Below are 8014 nucleotides of genomic sequence, written 5' to 3'. Positions count from 1 at the left end.
CAGAGAAAATGGGATAAGAAGTTCCTACAGTGTCAGCTGATTCCTGCTTTGTTGAACAATATTGAAATCAGCTTGATTTTCCATTGATGTTTTGTTTTTCTAATTCCACTTAAAAGAGTAAGTGCTGACAATGCAAATGCCAAGCTTATGGATAGAAGGGCTGAATTTACTGAATTGCAAAAAACCCTTGGCTTCATACAGAGAGTGGTTTGTTTGGGTTTCCTCTATTTTTTGGGTGGGTTTTTTTCTGAATTTTGACTGGAAAATAAGATTATGGATTGGAGATATTTGGGTCCCATGAGTGTAATTCTGGCAGCCAGTAACTGGACTTAAATAAACAGGAATGCAGCCTATAAAGCTCAGCCATGATATATGTCACTATTCAAACAATTTAGATGTTGTTTGGATCTACTTTGCTGTTTTTGCCATGTTTTATGGAAGAAATTAGGGAACACAGAGCCTCTCCATTTCAAAGTCTTCTGGTTTAATGTAGCTTTTCAGAAAAACAAGCTTCTCTTTTCAAACAAGTTGCGGCGAGCAAGGAGGGAGACAAATAAAATTGGATCTTAATTGGGTTTTGTTTCTCTGAGAAAGGAAGGGTGGCAGTGACAAAAGACTTAGAGCTGATCTAGGATTTCTGATCAGAATATTTATTTACCATTAATCTGCCATCGTTTTTGAAAGCAAAATAAAAATTCTCAGCACATAAGCAAAACATTTCAATATTAAGGAAATTTAATAGCTCACTCGACCTAAGGAAATATACACACACACAGACAATTCTTGAGAGTGAGGCCATCTCAAGCATAAATGAGAAATATTATTAGCTATCTGAATCTTTAAGAGGGTTAGGTTAAGGGAGAAGTTCCCTTTCCAACACTAAAAGTTAACGTGGTGTAAGAACAATTTCCCTCTGCCAAAGGAAAAATCATTGGTTTCATACTTGAAAGTTACAACATTAAATTACACTCACTGACTACAGTAGCCTAAGATCAGTCCCTAAGTGTCAACCATTGTGTAGTCTGTCGGTGTAAAGTAATTTTTCAATCTTTCAATTAAGTGCACTGTATAATTTTATGGCTTCAGTCTGAACGCATGGTTCATGCACAACTGTGTTAAACAATGACAGGAGCAGCCTGGAATGAGGAAGAGACTACAGGGAGGATCCAGTCTGACAATGAAGCTGACATAGCAAAGGTAAAAGAGGCTTAATGTCTGACAGACACCCATGATTTTTAATTATCCTTTCCCGCTGCTGATTGTTGCAATCCATCTCGCCCCCACATCTCTCCCTATCTCTACCCTCCTCTTTGTCGCATGCCTGCTCCCTCCTCTCTTCTCCACATCCTGAAATGCCCTTGCCTCTCTTTCCCTGCCTTTTCTTTGTCCTGTTTAACTGATCTCCACCTACCCATACCCCTATCAAACAAAATAAAAATGTTTGGAACTCACAGGGTGTTTCCTGACAGGCTGTTGCTCATTCCTTCCCTGTGACTCAACCCTTCTCATCCCCACTCTCCTCCTGTGTGGTGAGCCCTTCATTTCTGTGTTTACACCCTCTCCCTACACAGCTTTTGTATTTTCAGGTGGTAAACTCCTCAAGGCGAAGACCATCTGTTCCTTTACTATGCAATCAGACCTTTCCATGCATTAGTGTGTATTCAATACCAATTTAAATTACATGCATTTTCAAAATTAATGAGTATAGTTAGCCATTGTAGTACATAATGAACTTTATGGTATTTTTAACAAACCTTCTTAAATGGAGGTACATAGCCATAATGAGCAGCAGAGGATCACAATGTTCTCACATCATTCATGTACAGTAATAACTCTGGAAAATGAACATATCAAAGCTTTAGCAGATATTTCCTAACTTTACTGACTTACAGGAATTCTGGTATTCCAAACAGTCATAAAATTGGAAATATGACAGGAGACAGAAAGAAGAATTTAAAAAAAAAAAAAAAAAAAAAAAACCCCAAGCTGTTCTGTGGGTGGCCATGGGTGAAATTTACAAAAGTAATAGACAGACTCTTAGATGTCTATCCCACATTTTTTCCAACAGTTCAGCCTGTTTCTGATGTATTCAGCTTGTTGAGAAATGGGAAAGAAAAAAAAGTGAAGAGTGAGAGAATGAACTCTCTAAAATATTTTGGGGACAACCACAGTGATGGAGTGGGTGTATGGGCAGGGTGAAAAATACTATGGAAGTATTGTTGTACACACTCTGCTACAACTAACTGAGTATTAGGCACAATGAATACACTGTCAAGTATAATGACATCTTCCTCCTAACTGACACAGAAAAGCAGAGTCTTTCAGAACACATTATTACACTCTAAATCAGTCTCCTTTATGATAGTCATTACCTAAATATTTCACACAAGAGATTTATTCTATTAAGAAACACCGAAACTTATATAAAATTAATTATATTTTATTTAAGTTTTTTTATTAGTTCTGATTAATTAAAGTATTCTTGGACTTCAGTAACTTCAGGCTGTTTAATTATTCAAACGCAGGCTTTTGATTATTCCATTTCTTTGTCTATTCCATATATGTGGCTTCCCCTTTTTTACATGTATAGATTGTGCAAATATGAATAAGGAATAAGGTACCAGCTATGGCACATCTAACTAATAGTTGTACACCATAAAATTTAATCATATATGGAAATATTTCAGATGCTGCATATAATGTTTTAAGATCCTCCTAGGTGATAGTCACTACCTGACACAATGTTCTCATCTTACTGGTGCTTTTCTCTCTCTCCTTTTAGGCTCTGCAAACTTTCTCACATGCTGAAAGCTAAATTCACACATAGAGGCATTCTTTCCGCATCAAGTACTAAGATTTAATTGCTCAAAGAAATGCATATGAGTTGGGTATCTTTGGTCTATTCAAGGCACCTAACTTCGCAGACATGTACAGTGTGGCATTTTAGTTTATGAGCATGATTAGGGATTCAGCTCCCCCACCCTCTCATTGTCCAGATTGCTGAGAACCTGCCTCCCTAATATATCAATTGGAAAAAGGTAGTCACAGGATTTAGTCTAAATATTGTATATGGACACCATATCCAAAGGGGAATATAACAAGTTAACTTGATTCTCCTTTGGCATGTTTATAAGAAGATGCAGTATGTTCTGTAATTAACAACAAACAGCAGTTATTAAAATCCACATGTTGAGGGGGAAAAGAATCCCAGACATCTTCCACTGTTTTAACCAAAACATTTCCACTTTGATTTTTTATATCAATCTCTTCTGCATCTATGAAATTTTTGATAGTTCCATTCTTGAAACGTCTAGCTAGGAAATAGGGCTTCCTGGGAATATTGCACAAAGCCCTGACATAATTTTAAAGAAAAATAATCTGGTCTTGTATATTGCACTGCACAGAAGTATTGTAAACTATCACATAATCGAAAACCAAGGTTTTCTGCTTTTTTGCTTTAAAGGAAACAACTGATACAAGTCTTGAACTTTACCATGTCAGAGAGACCAGATTCCTTACTGTTGTGAAGACTGGCTGTTCTAAGGAGGCTGAACAAATCGATGATTTCTATGAAAATAATTTCTAGTGAAGAGATTTCCTCACTTGGATTTTCTCACTAGAGGAGAGAACTGTAAATTTAAAAGCAAAGATAAAAACCACTAAGGAAAAGAAGCAGAAGCATCACTGAAGAAAATCAAAACAAAAAAAGAAAAGCCTCAAAAAACACAGCACAGAAACAAATGCAGATCACTTCAGGGATATGCAATTACCAATGAAAAGCACTGTATTTTTTTTCTACAGTTATTTGTTTAGGGAAATAGCAGTAAGCCACTGTATTTTTAGGGAAGAACAAAGAGCTGCAACTAATGGTCCCCATGGAAGACTCCTGTAGACTGTAAAAGTCTGGGAATAGCTGAGTTCTTGACCATATGTGCAATTTTGTTGGATTAAACTTCGCAGCTATGAGAAGAAATGATCCCATAGGAATTACCTATATATACTGTCAATAAAGACTAAAAGGCTACTTCTATAAGACAGTCATTTGCATGTAGTTCAAAATGGCTTTTTATGAGAAGAACCTCACAAGAAAAAGCCACATTAGAACTCATGTTCCTGACACTGGTGAACTGAGATACTGGGACTTAGCAGTAAAATACTTGTTGTTTAGCAGTGACTACACAAGCTGAATGTCTGTTTTAAATGAGGTATAGATCTTATCAGTCAACTGTGTTGCTACTGTTGCTGCATTTGGGAAAATTACTTGGAATGAATTAAAAAAGAACGGTGTTTTGAATAGCTGTGACAAAGAAATCGATTAAACTTTGCACAACTTTTATTATAATTGATGCAAAATTAAATAAAAAATGTGGCCTCTGACACAGAAAGTCCTTAGCCACACAGCACTGGAAACTAAGGAGATACATAAAGCATCACTCTACGAACAGTAGGTAAAGATAAGTCTCTGGCTTGAACCAGCAGTTTTTCCTATAAAGCACATCTTTTAACAATGACAAGAGGGAAGTAACACTAGTCAGTGAAGCCTTGTATCCAGTAAAACTGATTTTTTACTTACTGCATCCAACTGTGCATGTCAGACTCTAAATGTATTTCATTTGGCAAAGCACTGGAGCTGTTATACTCTCTCTGAGCCAAATTCTGCCCTTGGCTTCAGGCACACAACTCCCATTGACTCCAGTGGAAGCTGTACAGAAGGAGATAGATTGTGTAAATTAGGCATGCTCTTGAGACGGTGGAGGGAGATTCACAGCTGAATCCCAGGATAGGAGTTCACCAAGGGCCAGCAGAGTCAATCTCACCAGTCAGTCCTTCCCAACTCATCAGAGCAATGGCTTGAAAGATCTATAAAATAAATAGCTCATACACACTGCTTGAAAAATAAAAGGACTTTCTCAGCTTTTGATGCAGGCCTTCCCTTCACTCATTACTTCAGAAGCAGTCCATCCTCAAAGAGTTTTGTTTCTGTACTGTAATTGGTGAGAGGTACTGCTATTTCCTCAAAATTGTTCCACCCACATCTGTCCAAGACCTTTCTTACCTATACAGCCATAACTCACATCATCCTGCCACCAGCTATATCCCTGCTTTTTTCCCTGTCCTAGTGCTGGTTATTCCCCTTGACTTTTGATGCTTGTTTGATGACTTCTGATTTCTTTTTCTTCCAGAATCAGAAGATTTAATTTTTTTATTTTCTCACAAGTTTAGAGTAACACATTTTGTGTCGTGAAAAGTTTAACAGATGGATGCTTTAACTTGGACCTCTCAGTTTAACCTGAGTGACAGGGAAAAGGCCTCTAAGCATAATGGAAACAAGCCCAGCTCACTGCAGTTCTCCCACACCCATTTCTTTCAGCAAAAAACATGCATCTGTTCTAAAAATCCCCAAAAGTCATGAAGAGTGCAGTAGACTTACAAAGAAACAAGTACCAGAACCAAATCAATAGCACCAATTCCAGTTTACATTTTTATGCACTTTCAGTGCAGAGATAAAAATTCTCCTTTAGGTCATACACACAGATCCATTAAAGGTCAGATTCTGCTTTGATATTCACATACCAGATTCTGCTTGTCTTGTAGATGAAACACATTTGTTTAACAAGCAGATGAGAAGGCTGCAGCCTAAATTTTATGGGTCTATTTAGTGTGTTCTTCTAAGGAAAAATATTTTTCTTTGTTATTTTTTATTTATAAATATTGTCCCACCAGAAGGACAAGATGTACTGGGCAGGTATTTGCAGAAAAAGAATTACCTTGTTAAACTAGCACAATGTAAATATGTTACAGACTTAGACCCGGAATGGCTTGTGAGAAAGATAAAGCATAATAAAAGGGAGATAAGAGTGTGATGGAAGAAGTGAGTGACTAAATGACTGATGTGTGTTGGGTTTCTAAGATACCAGATAGAACTGTATTTCTTCCGGTGATTTCTACAAGTTAGCAGCAGTTTGTTTGGGCGTTCCTGCCTCCAACTATCAGACCCTGCTCCATTTTCTAGCAGGGAAAGGGAGTGAGAGAGGGGAAGATCAATTTTCAGTTCTCCCACAATGACTGTTTTGGTCTCCAGAAAAACCCGTCCACCTCTTGCTGCTGACAGGAACCACTGTACATGTATGCTTGGTGACTCCATAACATTAGTGCCTGGCCTGTTATATAAAGTGTTTTAAATATAAAACAGTAGAAAATATAAAACTTTCTGTAAGCAAAGAGAGAGGTCAGCCATCTCCTGTTTCTTTGTTTGACAAAAGCAGCCTTCAGTGAAATATCCCAGGATCCAGTTGTTTTCTTCATCTAAGAAATGTCTAAGAAAGAACTTGAAACATCTGAATGTTCTGTAAAGCCACAATCTGTCCTGCTGGTGAACCATGGACACACCGTCCTTTTCTCTATTTCTACTAGGATTGCTACTAATGGGATCTTTCAAAATATTAATCACTAATTACAAAGTTCCTATGACTAGTCTGCTGGTTTCACACATACACATGAAATCTACTACTGACAGAGTTTTCTGAGTGATTCCAGAGATTTTTTTTTCAATGGATTTGTTAATAAAATTGCTGAAAGGCAGATTTTTTTGACATTGATATTAGTCCTTTGTTCAAATGAAGACATAGCCACTTTCTGTTGTGTTCCGTATACTGAAAACCCCCTACTTATAAACCAGATACATGAAAAACAAATTTTCTTACAAATAACATATTTTAAAACCTCCTTATCAACTCTGAAGGTTCAAAGGAGTGAAGAGATGCCTGCCAGCTCTGTTTTGATGAAGCATTTTCTTGAACTATCAGCTATCAAGGATCATCTCAGTACTCCAAACCCTGCTGACTCGCTCGTCATCTTTCAAAAACTTTCAATCCGTCTCTCAAAAAACAAACAAACAAAATTCTTCCTTGTTCCTTGCAAATAACCAAGGTAGTTTGGTGGAAGATTTTTACAGTTTTTTAACTCATTTAGCTACTCCTAGACACCATAAGAAGCCAGTAAGTCTCTTCAACACATAGAGCTCAGCAGAAAGAGGTAGAGACTCCTTAAATTCAAGCCATTATAACCCCCTGCATTTCTCAATTTACATTTTATACAGAGAACGAAAATCTGACCTGAGAAATCACTTTGTCTTCCAATTCTCTTTCCCCTTTCCACTTCTCTTTAATCATAAGTCATTCTTAAGCAAAAAAATTAAAAATATGTTCAAAGGTAAATATTTTTATCTCACTTGTTTGATCAATCTCTACACAATTTAAAGATGATAGAGATAATAAATGATAGAATAACAAGTTCCTTACTTGTTTTACTTATTTCTGCTTATTATTATAAATGTATGAAAACTACGTAAGTAAGTGAAATTTTGTATGAAATAAGAGGGCAGAACTAACATTTTATAGATGTCATGGGTAAGGAACCACCCTTCTTTATCTGGAGTTTGTTAAGAAAAGTGCAAGAGGTATTTTACATCAGGAAACTTCCCAGATAAAAAAAGTATCTGCAGATTAGTTATACCAAACCTTAAATATCTGACTAGGTAAATGGAACAATTAATCCCAGCAGCTGCTTTTCACAAGTAAAGCTTCTTTTATCAATTTTACAACCCAGACTTGCTTAGACTAATTCAAAACAGAATCAAACACAGACTAAATCTAGTAAAAAAAGACATTTTCTATTAAATGTCTTCAGTCATAGAAGTAAAGAGTTAACAGATATTTTCCCCTTATGAATATTTATGAATACCCTTATTCTTCTAAGGGTTGTTTTGGATACTTTAGTGCTTTCCCTCAAAGCATTCTCCTTTCCTTGCTAATGTGGCCGGAAAAATCACTAGCAATTTTAGTCACCTTTTGTGCTCATAAGTGCTAGAACCCTGTTGAAGTTCACCTGGTTCATTGTGGCTTAATTCCTCACTGGTAATGATTGCTGTAGGAGCCATTCTCTGGTGGGTTAGAGCCAAAGAGATCCAGGGAGGAAACGTTAGTGGCAGCCACGTTAATAAGGGGAGTTTATA

The 8014-nt window shown here is 36.8% G+C and overlaps 1 long non-coding RNA gene across 1 annotated transcript in view; it reads left to right on the top strand.

Annotated features, from left to right (window-relative positions):
* The first annotated feature begins 1128 nt into the window (after positions 1-1128).
* Positions 1129-8014, top strand: part of LOC121673398 — a 32144-nt gene continuing 25258 nt past the window's right edge. Inside the window, exon 1 of the long non-coding RNA XR_006019200.1 lies at positions 1129-1197. This is a non-coding gene — a long non-coding RNA (uncharacterized LOC121673398). The remainder of the gene's footprint in view (positions 1198-8014) is intronic.

This window comes from Corvus kubaryi, unplaced genomic scaffold, assembly GCF_017639235.1.
Source record: "Corvus kubaryi isolate FWS band 111438036 unplaced genomic scaffold, C.kubaryi_AGA036_p1.0 65380, whole genome shotgun sequence".
Classification (NCBI taxonomy): Eukaryota; Metazoa; Chordata; class Aves; order Passeriformes; family Corvidae; genus Corvus; species Corvus kubaryi.
Note: the sequence above shows the minus strand (reverse complement) of the source record. Positions and strands in the feature narration are given on the sequence as shown.